This window comes from Gavialis gangeticus, unplaced genomic scaffold (genome assembly GCF_001723915.1).
Source record: "Gavialis gangeticus isolate Ggan-Ray unplaced genomic scaffold, GavGan_comp1, whole genome shotgun sequence".
Taxonomy (NCBI): domain Eukaryota; kingdom Metazoa; phylum Chordata; order Crocodylia; family Gavialidae; genus Gavialis; species Gavialis gangeticus.
In genome coordinates this window covers 112,078,563-112,090,834 of record NW_017729025.1, presented here as the reverse complement: position 1 = coordinate 112,090,834, position 12,272 = coordinate 112,078,563, and the positions used below count along the sequence as shown (strand labels likewise).

General features: G+C 40.7%; 1 protein-coding gene across 4 annotated transcripts in view; it reads right to left on the bottom strand.

Annotated features, from left to right (window-relative positions):
* SHANK2 (SH3 and multiple ankyrin repeat domains 2) overlaps positions 1-12,272 on the bottom strand; it is an 856,646-nt gene that overhangs the window by 772,603 nt on the left and 71,771 nt on the right. For all 4 annotated transcript variants that reach the window (XM_019519421.1, XM_019519422.1, XM_019519423.1 and 1 more), the window contains exon 2: positions 10,561-10,628. The gene's annotated coding sequence lies outside the window, so the exon portion shown is untranslated. The remainder of the gene's footprint in view (positions 1-10,560; positions 10,629-12,272) is intronic.

Here is a 12,272-nt window from a genome sequence, read left to right as displayed (position 1 = left end):
TTTTTTTTTTTTTCTTTCCCCCCATGCACCAGTGACCCTTGAGTAACCCTGGGGCCACTTGATTTTAAGTAAACCCAAGCCTCAGTTCCTCAGTCAGCTTCTCTCTAGTCCACCGGTTCTAATCCTGGTTCTGGCAACTTTCACTCCCTACTCTTTAATTCTCTCTGTCACCTTATTCTTCCCCCAAGTATACCAGGTACCCCAAGCACGCACATACATACCGTACCATCCAAGTTGGGAACTTACCTATGTGTAGCTGGGTTGTATGTGTGTTAACTGGTGAGTGTGTGTGTGTGTATATATATATATATATCACTATGTACATGATATACAAATTAGTGATCTGTGTACATGTACTGTGTGCGCGAGTATTGACAATTGATTTTTGTCTAATTTTTACTGTGTATGTGCTTGAATTGGTGATAGGTATGCATGTGCCTAGGGTGGTTTGGATGTGTATGTTTGAGCTGGTTGTGTGTGTGCGTGTGTGTGCGCGCGTGCATGCGTGTGTGTGTGTGCGTGCGCACCTAATTGATTTGTGTGTTTGCATATGTGTAATTGTGTCACACCCTCCTAACAGCACAATATTGAGATCCTGACAGCTGGCCTGACCCCACAGGGCAACATTTTCATTCCATATTTTCATAACATTTATGGTATCTTAATGAAGAAAATGTTTCTTGGATGCTTCCCCACCTATTCACAGTCACACAGTTCACTCTGCTCCCATTTGTAATCCAAAATTTCCCAGTAGAAACTAGAGTATCTGATCCTATGAAAGAAAGAGACACTGTGAAAATAAGCATTAGTGATTTCATACTGTTTTTTTCCTGGTTCCTCATGACTAACCACTGTATAACTACTTGCTCTTATCATTGTTGGGACTACTTGTACAATGCTAACAAGATCAGAACTTATATAAATTGCTATGGCCTTACATCCAGTCATTCTGGATGTAAGGGCACTTTACAGCTCCTGTGCTGTAACTGAAGAAAATGGTAAACTGCTGTGCAACACCTGAATTTGTTTTTCTGTATAAAAAGTATTAAAAGGGTTAACCCAGGGCTGTCCAACTGCTAAGTGGTCAGGAGCTACACAATACATACCCTGCAGGCCACACTAACAGAAACCATATGCCACAGGGCTCCTTATTACATACAGCTCTGCTGCACCACAGGTCCTGGTGCCCTCCCCTCCACCACACCATGTGCTCAGGCACCCTACTTCACTGTAAGTTCCCCAGATGCAGGTTCCCCTGCTGCAGTGCTGCTCAGGGACCCCGGGCCGCAGGCTTCTCCCCTTCCCATCCCCCCTGCTCCAGCACTGTGGACTACATACATCACTGCATTGCCCCACTCCCTAGTGAAGCTGGAGGGAGAGAAAGTCCAGACCCCCCAGGCCTAGGCAGGAGCCCAGGGGTCACAATTTAACTCCGTGCAGGCAACCAGTTGGACAGTCCTGACTTAACTTATAACCTTCTAGCTTTATAACCTAGACAGCTAGGGTTTAGTCTTTTGACTTACAAAGTGTCTAATCAAAAGTAGATTCTGCCATTTTTGGAATGCTACATAACTGCAAACTGCAAGATGTACAGATTTACAACGTTCTCTCACCCATACCACAAGATGTTGGCTGTAAATTGCAGTGTGCTATGGCTTTCTTGATCTTCTTAAAAGAGATTCTGTCAAATTACAAGCTAAAATTAGAATTGGCTGAACATTTTTATCTATGATTAGAACGAACATCCATAATTTGTAGAGCATGGAGATTAAATACAATACAGGAAAATGTTTTCCAGTTTATTTTACCTAGTCCATTTCAATGTTTCCATTATATCATCTCTTTCTTATGTTGTTCATGCAGGCTTTTAATTCAGCAGCAGGGGAGAATGGTAAGAGAACTCGATGGGCAGGTGTAGGACTAGAAATATTTTACCTGATTTATTTTAATTGACTAGATTTCAAGTTGATTGTACCCCTTTATGGTCTGATTAAGTGAATTCATTATCATTTGTAATTTTATGAAAGCTCACTTAGAAATCCAAACAAGGGAAATTATAACAATCTAATCAAGGAATGCAAAAGGGATATAAAAGACCTCAGGAAAAAAAACCTTGATTGAACATTATCTAAAATATTCCTAATAACAGGTCATACAAATCCAACTTCAGACCTAAAGAATAGGGCTGTGCAAAGCTTCAGTCACTGATTCGATTTGGAGGAGACTCAGCCCGATTCAGCGGCCGAATCTCCAAAACCAAATCAAATCAGGAGACTCATTAATCTCTCCAAATCTAATTGGAAGCCTCTGATTCAATTTGGAGAGATTCAACAATTCAGATATAGACACAACTTTATACGTTTTTTCTACATACCTCAAGGTACCAAGCGGCTTGTGAACACTGAGATGGTGGGGCAGATGAAACATCTCATGGGAGCCTGGTGTGGGATTTGTCCCCAGCATGCTGGGGGACAGACCCAGAAGTGGACCAGAAGCACTTCCAGTCCACTTCCGGGTCTGCTGCGGACCACGCAGGGGACCCTTCCCCCTCACCCCCAGACTTGGTGACTGTGGCTTCCTGGGTGGGGGGGGGGCACCCGGGGCCCCCCTCTGGCCGATCACCAAGCCAGGGGAGGCGTGGAGTGGGGGGTCCCCCAGTCACTCAGCAGTGGAACTGGAAGTGGATCGGAAGTACTTCAAGTCCACTTCAGGGTTCGCTGCCAAACACACAGGGGGGCCCCCCTACACTCCTGTGGGGTGTTCCATCCACCCCACCATCTCAGTGTTCATGAGCCGCCTGGTATCTTGAGGTATGTAGAAAAAACATATAAAGCTGTGTCTATGGCCAAATTGCTGATTCTCTGAATCAGAATCAAATCTTCAGATTCGGATTCAGCCAAATTGAACTGGGTCAGTGATCCGAATCAGTGAATCAGATATGTAAGAATCTAATTATAAAGTTCTTACAATCTGCCAACTATTGCTGATCTAATAGGACCTTACAACCAGAAACCTCCATTATGATAACCATTGTGAAACTGAGTAATACTCAGGAAGAAGAAGAAGATACACTGCCAGAACAATCATTCCTAGAAATATTCTTCTGAGGGACATAATTCTAGGGACCAGTTAGAACAGAGAGATAGGTACCCCTTGCTTCACCTACTCAAATGACCTAGACAGGCCTACCAAAAGCACAGCCAATTCCTCAAATTCCAGCTCACTCCACTTATTCACTCACATCATTATTGATATTGGTAGCATTAGCTAGCCTTGCATGCTACTTTAAAAGGAAGAGCAGTGTCCCAGTGACCTCTGCTATCCATCTAGTGCATCTGTGCAGGGAAAAGAATAATTAAGCCCATCATGTGAACATAACCCACCAGGGCATATCTATTACTGAGATTTACTGAACTCAATATTTGCTTTACTGCTTGAGGGAGTGAAGGACACAGAATATGTAAGGAAAGAAACCTCAGCACCAACATATATATAGAGATGTGAAATTCAGAGATGAATTTTCATAAATATAGGACTCTTTTAAAAAAAGGATTATAAAGTGATTTGTTGACAAGTCAGACAATCTTTTTAGGTTACTCTTTTATATTTACACTAAGAAACCATTTTTTTAAATTTTCTGAACACAAAGATTTTTCCTAATTATACGTAATTTATCAGCTTAATATTTAGTTTTCATAAATAAAAGCAAAGTTCTCCCCATATTTCCCACCCCCAAATTTATGCATATTTTTCTTTCTTTTCCTACTATTCAAGAAGGAAAACTGAACACAGTTTAGCAAAATTAAAGGCAGTCTCAGATACGGTTCAACTGTTACATTCTGTGAAAGAAATATTTTACAAAAGTAAGGCTCCCAGGATTTTAATTCCACTGGAACCTTTATTTTGTAGGGCTTAAAAAAAACCAGACAAACAGACAAAACACCCTTCTTCCCTCTGATTCAAACTCTAAGGTTGCTTCTTCTATACGTTTCAATGATCCAATGTTTCCTGATGGTTAGGATTGCCAACACTTTTGTCAAGGTTCTCATCTCACACCTCAGTTACTATAATCTGCCAAATGCTGATTGAGGCAAGCTCATCAAGTTCATTCAAAATATTGTAGATAAAATGATCTCTCTCATGATGCTCTAACCAAAACAGCATCTTTATATCCTTCCACTAACTACCCATTCCATATCACATGAAACACAAACTTAGCTGGTGAAATCTTAGCCCCATTAAAGGGAATGGCAAAATTCATACAGACTTCAACTTTTTGTTTTTACCTTTAATGACCTTTGCATTTTCATCTTATCCCACCATGACCTCAGCTGTACCTTTACTCCGCCAAATCTCCCAGCCTTACTGCCTATCAGTCACCTCAGTGCTTTTTACATGCTGCCTTTCACACATGGAACAATTCCTCAAAAGAATCAATATGGCCACTATTTCACTGTGTTTCAAGTACCCAAAGAAACCCATTTTAAATATAGGGCAGGCTTCTGGCTCTACAGGACAGAAGCAATATGGCCAGACGGAATACGTTCTCCACAATTCCTGTTTTAAGCACATGGAGATTTCCCCACTTAATATAATATTTATGTTAGCAATATCCTACTCATTAGCCCTGCTACTGAGTGCAGATTTCCTTCAAGAGATAATTCAGATGCACTCCCTTCAGGAACCATCTCTGAGTAGGGTTGCCAACCCTCCAGGATTGCCCTGGAGTCTCCAGAAATTAGATATAAATCTCCAGGAGATTGCTGAGTCTCACTCAGGAGATAAATGATAAGGCATTCATTAAAATAAATATTAAATGCTGAATCCAATTTATACAGTAGTCCAGTGGGTTTTTAAATTGTAATAGTAATGTGCATTTGTCTTTCTGATGTAGTCATTAATGTCATTACATCATGTGATGAAACCTCTTGGAATAGATTCAAACAGAGTTGGTAACCTTATCTCTGAGCATAAGTCCTGATGTAGCCATATTCCTTTGGAAAAGATTTGGGAAATCTAGAGAGCTACAGAAAAAGCACTTGGCCACTGCCAGGATACCCCAAATTCCAAAGGAAACACAGAATATTGCTGGTTTGAAAGGCAGCTGAGCCCTGAGACTGTTGGTGGGCCGTGATGGTTGCAAACCCTATCACACAACAGAATATTTAGGAAGAAGTTCACTGTAGTGAAGTACATAGTGTTTTCCTTCCCAACGTGGGCTCCCAACAAATCTTTATCAGGATTAGTGGTCAAAGAGGGTGTGTCTACTTTGACACTGAACTGCAGTGCTGCAGTGAAGCATTGCATACCTGCTCTGCACGTCAGCTACAACCTGAAACTGCCCTAATATAGCCCTATTTGGGCAAAGTTGGCCATGCAAACATGCTTGAAACAGTGAACTTATTGCCATGAACCTGGCACCACTGTAACGAGCTACATTACATCCATTTTGGAGTGCAGCAAACAGATGGAGCAAGCAGGCCATGCTTTTCTGCAGTCTTTCCAAGCATAGTCTGGAGATAGCATAGACACACCTTTGGGGACCAGCCACCTGAATCATTAGCTGAGCCAGGTTTATATAGTCTCATTCTGTTTCAGCTTAATGGTGTTTCAGATAAAGCCCTCAAGCATTCCCACAAAGTATGACATTTTTTAATTTTATATGAAAAATGTGTATACATGTCCGTAATAAGAAAGGAAGGTGGCCAACGCGTACAATTTAGCCTAAGCCAGAAAACAGACAAACAAAGAAATGTTCATAATCTGGCTATAGAAATTTCCAACACAATCTATTAAGTGTTTTCAGTTCTAGAAGGTGAAGATGTGCAATACACCTATGTAAAAGAACCCTTGTAGTCTCATGTATATTTTTATTGGCTAAGATGCGTTTCACGCAAGAGTAGAATTTGTATATATACTTGTGTTTCACTACAGTTATAATATCTTATTTCAAATTGGATTTTTTTTCCACAGGAAGGTTTATAGGTAACCAGAGAGTCAATAGAAAAGCAAGAGACTAAGTTATATTGTTAATCTAAAACCTCAAGCTGCTTTAACTAAAAGTTATCAGATAATTATATTTAATTTATTAAGTAGTATTCAATAAAAGAAGCCTACTTGTACAGTTATCCCTCTTTCAACTCAAAAAAATGGAAACCAACTAAAATTCAAAGCCTTAAGCACTCATACAACTGTCTATTGCTTGTCACCCAACTACAGCAGCAGAAGTCTCCATGCTTCCCCTGCATGTGGATCCCAGATTTTGGACACAGCCAGCCTGCAGAGAATTTTGTTGCTTGCTTTCTCATACATACAAAAAGCAACTACATCACTCCCATCCTGAAATAAATCCAGGTCAGGAGACAGTTTTAAAAGACTTCATAGATTTCATAGACATTACGGCTGGAAGGGACCTCGGAAGATCATCAAATCCACCCCCCTCTCCCAGGTGCAGGAAGTCAGCTGGGGTCACAGGATCCCGGAAAGAAAAACATCCAATTGACTCTTAAAGAAATCCAGAGTAGGTGCTTGCACCACCTGTCTGGTGCCAGCTTCTCTGCTGTTGTAACCCCAGTAATCCTAGTGCAGTTTCTCCAGCAAAGAATTGCCCACTGACTTTTAAAGCTTTGGTGGACTACCTCCAGCATAAGGTAAAGCATGGGTGCCACACTCACACTGATTTTCTGCTATACTCTGTACTCCTTTCTTACTTCCTCTCCTTCTTTAAAGCCATCCTCCTATCTTCCCTTTAACACATGTTGATCAGTGTATGTAAGGCTGCATATCCAGAATAGCCTCCCTCTATTTCTTGGATTCATTACCGTCTCATTTCGTTTCAAAACTTACTTGGAAACAGCTTTTCTCCCTTACCTGTACTCTCCAGCAATCTTCCCTTTTGCTATTGATGTCTCATTTTTAACAATGCCATTATATTACTTGATTTCACGGGGAATGTTCACAAGTAGGGTTTGATCCTACACCCGTGGCAGTCAAAAGCAGCACTCGCTGGAGCAGTTCCAAAGCTCACCAGAAAGGCCACATACAGAATAAAATTGTATTGTGTTAAATACTACTGTGCTTAAACAAAGTAAACTGTGACTGGCCCAATGACCTCCAAGTCACAGGATCAGATCTTGGAACCTTCATTCTACTGCTAATTTAAAATTCACTGCACCTGAGGATTTATAGCCTTTACCAGACATTGCTATACATCTCCACTGCCTCTCATTAGAAAGCAACACAGCATTCTCCTTTGTGACTGTCTGCCTTTTCCACTTTCAGTAATTATCAGTGCCACAAATGTGAATGGAGAAGAATTAGAAAAGGCATCACAAAATGAGACGGTAAGCAAAGGCCTTACAAAATTATATCTGGTAAATTTTAAATGTCTCTGATGTCTATTTTTGCTACATATATACACTTACAGTTACCTCCAGAGCAACCACTATTCATTATGCCTCAAATTTGTTTGAAAGATGACTCAGCTGTACATAGCTAAAGTCCTTTCATTTCTCCAAATTTTTATGTCATAAACAAAACTACCTATAACAGTCTATCATGATGGCATGATTAAGACATGTGAGTTTCCACAGCCACAAAGGAGTAATGTGTCTACCATCACAGTCACCTGCCTTTGACCCTCCAGCTTGAAGGACCAGGTCAGCATTTACAACTGACTGGGGACAGCCTTTGGCATAAGTCCAAAGCAGGGCTTTAAACACATGCTTTTCAAGGCCACAGCAATATGCCATAAGTACTCTGTGCTGGATAAGTGGTAGTAGAGATGACCAAAAAAGTGTGGTGAATTATTTGAAAAAGTTAGATCTTTTTTTTCCTTCTCTAGGAGTTAACCTAATCATTGCTGTTCACAGATCATGATCTTGGTCCTGCTTTCAACAGGGGGTTGAGCTAGATACACCTTTCCTTTCCCAATGCAGCAGAAAATAAGGTAAATACTCAGGCTTTAGTGTCTGAACCAACATCACTTGTTCACTAAAAATACCTCTCACACAGCTTATATATACAACTTAGAAATTCACATGATACTAATTCATATGTTAACAGAAGGAAAGGTATGAGCATTAACGAGAATTCATTTCAAAATTATTTAAAAGTTTTGCATTATTTATACAAAAAACTAGAACTTTTGCATTATTTATCAATCTCTACTAATTGGCAAAGATAACTTAGATATTTGTATGCACCAGTACTGAAGCGTATAGTCACCAGTACAGCCAGGCAATACATTTACAAGTGATTACTTAATTAACTTGATTGAAAAGCAAAATTTCCATTTTGGACTAAATTTGGGCATTAGAATTTCAGGGGGGTTCTATATTCAATTAAGAGCATTTTTAATTTTCTGTAAAATATAAATTTAAAAAATGGGTTTGGAAAATCTTCATTTTTAAATTCTGAACCTTAATTTTGGAATTCCAAAAATAAGGGCAATTATTGTTTGGAACCAACTAAAACACTTGATCTTTTCTAGGTAATACTACCTACTGTTTGTATTGTAAAGGAACAGTTATGAAACTGTCAAACTGTTTGTTTCTTCACAAACAAGAGAAACTTTGATCTCAGTGTTTGCTGATGGTATCACAGCAAACTTTGGTCTAGGAAAGAAGATAAGGTGTTTCAAGCCATACAAAGAATTTTAAAAATAAACAAAAATAGAATATCTCAACTATTAAGTCATATTATATCACTAATATGAGAGTACTACTGTGTCATGAGATCATAAAGTAACATAGGAACATAGGACTGAAAAGGACTACTGTAGATTACTGAGTCGAATCCCTTGTGATTGCAAATACCCATGTAATAAACATTTGTCCAAAAAGATCCAGAATAACATCTACTTTCACACACACAGACACAAAGTGCCCTCTAGTATATTACAGCAAACTAGGATATTTATTGCAAGCAGAAGAAGGGGAATGAGTGGACTACTGAAAGAGCAAGAGACACAAGACAGCTGATAGTGACATTGGATCACAGGAAAAACAATCAGGCTGTGTACAGACATTCAAGGACGTTAGGGTGAAGTTAGATCAGGTTAAGAATGGCCATCTGATCTAACTTAGTTCACCCGGGTATGGACCTTACACTAGTTAGGTTGACCTAAGTTAACCCTACCTCTGAGGTATACTTAATTTATATTGGGTTAGCCAATCCTAGGGCTGGGAAAGCCCAGTTTCTGACTCCAGCCCCAGGGCTGAACTTTGCCTACCACCTCCCTGGCACTGGCTATTTTTAGCCTTTCACACTTTCCTCCCACAGACAATCACCCCCTCCTCTCCACAGTGCAGCCACTCCTCCCTTCTTCTCCCCTCATCCTTCAAGCTGCTCCTAGTGCCAGTTTTAATACCATTCACCAGTGCTGGGAGCTGAGCAAGTAAGTTGGAGTGGAAGGAGAGACAGGCAGGATGGGGACTGGTGGTCCATGGTGGGGAGGGGGGCTGTTTATCTGGAGGTTAGGGGGCTAAAAATAGTCCCTGATCTGGGAGTGGGGAAGAGAAGTCCCCCATCTCCCCCCAAGTCCCCATGCAAGCCACCCTGATCCTGCCAAACCCTCCTAGGCCCTCGTGATTCCCCTGCAGAGCCCACTAGCCCTCCCAATTCCCCTAATCCCTCCCATGGACCTCGTCTTCTCCCAATCCCACCACGGACCCCCAATGCTCACCCTGAGCCTGCTTGCCTCTCCTGATCCCCGCCAACCTCCCCTTCACAGGTCCTCCCAACCCAATTTACCTGAGATTGGGTGACCATTTTTCACTTGATCTAACCTCCCTCTTAGAAATGGATTACATGCTACACTATAGGTAAGGGCAAAAGAAAATAAAATAAAAAACAAAACAGTTATTTCCAATCTGACACGGGGAAGAAAAATCCATCCTGATTTCTTTTACGGGTGCAATAATCCCACAAAAAAAACATGCAGACTCTGATACAAAACTGGAATTCATGTGATTAAAATATTTGAGTTCAAAAGCTATTCCATTTTTTACCCCTGCCCCCAACTTCAGCTGGAAATGAAGAATGAATGCAATAAACTACTTAAAAATTAACTAAAAACAGCCAGTATTTCCAAATACTGGGAAGCTCTTCACCTGCGTAATATGTATGTACTGTAATATTAGGTAACCCAGTATTCTGTCACTTAAACTTAAAATTTAAGAACTTTAGAATTTAAGAAAATTAAGAAAATTAAAAACTTAAAAACTTAAGGCTAGAAGATAGTTTTCTATGAAGATAAAATTTAATATCATCTTCCATGCTTCCTCATTTTAAATCTTTATTTTAAGAATTGGTCTGATGTTTATTCTGCTTGATTATCAGTTTTGTTATTCAAACACAATTTAGAGGTAAAAATAGCACATTTTTCATTAAGTTGTTAGCATTTTTATCACAGGTTACACCTATCCAGTTTTATTAGCTCTGCTGCTACTGCATGCTTTGAAATCAGTCCTAAGAATCTTATTCAGAGAAAAAAGAAAAACCACAGACATAAACAACACCAATGATTGGTATGAAAAAGCAGTTTCTCTACAAACTTACCTGTCAGCATAGACAGAGAGCAGCTACATCAAGTTCATCAGTATCTAGTTCTCTTTCATTTTGTCTCTCTGTAAAAGGCAGAAAAGGCACAAAGAATGACACATGAATAAAAGAAATTCAACAGCCAAAGACCACTCCTGCCTTCTGAGGCCGGTTTATAAAAGAGGATGATTCACAGCACAAGAGAGCTAATAGCCTGTTACACTGAAAAAGACTGAGACAGTTGTACATTATACCACCAATCTCAGAAAAATCACACCATGTCCTAACATTTAAATATTACACAAAAACTCTTTAGGACAGGACCTAGCTTTGTTCTCTGTCTCCTTCAGCATGAACAAACATTGGTGCTTAAAAAATTATTACCAAGCAGCAACAAAAGTTGAGATCAGTGGCATTCAACAGAGGGAGCTGGAACTGGCTTGTGGGCTGGGGGTTGAACAGCCCTAGTCTAGAGAGAGCTAAATTCAGAGTAGGCTGAGGTTTTGGACTAAAACTGGATCAGAGCTACCAAATGCCGATCTGACAGCACTTAACGCTTGTGAGCCATAGTTCTGATTTCAGCCCACTTGGAGTAGAAAATAAGTTACTTTTGGTTTTGGATATTACCAAGAATTAAAATCAACTCATTTTTATGGACCTGATCCACTTGCAGTAATCCAAATTCAGTGCAACCACAGGGATCTCAGCACGTATTTAGACGTCTACAACCAGTATAAAGACAGAGAGAAATTATATGCCTCTTCACTAACAAGAAAGTGATAGATTTCATTTAATCACAACAAAATGTATAATTATAGTATCTTTTTTTCTATTATAAATTCTAAGTTTCTTCTGCGAAGTCACTTTTAGTCTAGAAGTAGAAAGTGGGCTTTAGTTTTGGTTTCATAACATTACGGTTTTTTTCACAAAAAGAGATTGCTGTCCTCATAACCAACCCCAATCTGAAGGACTAGGGTATTACGCTTAGTCTGGTCTCTACCCTTTGACCTTTTTGGCATGGGAGACCATATTGTAGAGGTAGGCAATTATTTTGGCTGGAGGGCCACTTACCAAGTTTTGGCAAGCCATTGAAGGCTGCAAGGGTAGTCCCACCCCTTGACAGGGGCCCCGCCCCCGGTTGCTATCTTGAGACAGAAAGTCCCACCCTCTAACCGGTGACCTTTGCCACCAGAAGTCCCTACTCTTGCCCCTCAGAAGCACTCCTTTCAGCAAGGGGGTTTGCCATCTTGGAACCAGAAATATACCAAATTATATTCTAAAAATCAAGCGTACTACGATTTTCATTAATTTCATTTCAAAAAATATTTTTGTCCTGATTTACATGTGTTTGTGTTGTGTACACAGAGGTAGTAGTATAATAGCTTAAAATTAAGTCTTACTCTTGTATAATGTGGGAGGGTATGGGTGTATGGGTATGTGGCGTGTGGAGGAGGGTGCGAGCGTGTGGGGGTTTGTAGGGCTCTGGGGAAACATGTGGGTGTGTGTGGGTGGAGGTGTGGGGTATGGGTGGGTATGGGGGTTGTGCAGGGACTGTGAGTGTGTGGGGGGAAGGTGGCTGTGGAGGGTTGTGGCATGGGTAGAGGGGAAGGGTTTGCCCACAGCTGCCCCCTCCCCTCCTCTTCTGCAGCAGGCAGAGCCCCAACCAGCACTCCTCCATGCCCAGGCTCCATGCTCCTGCAGCTCCTGGCCCCAGAGCACTGACATGGGCC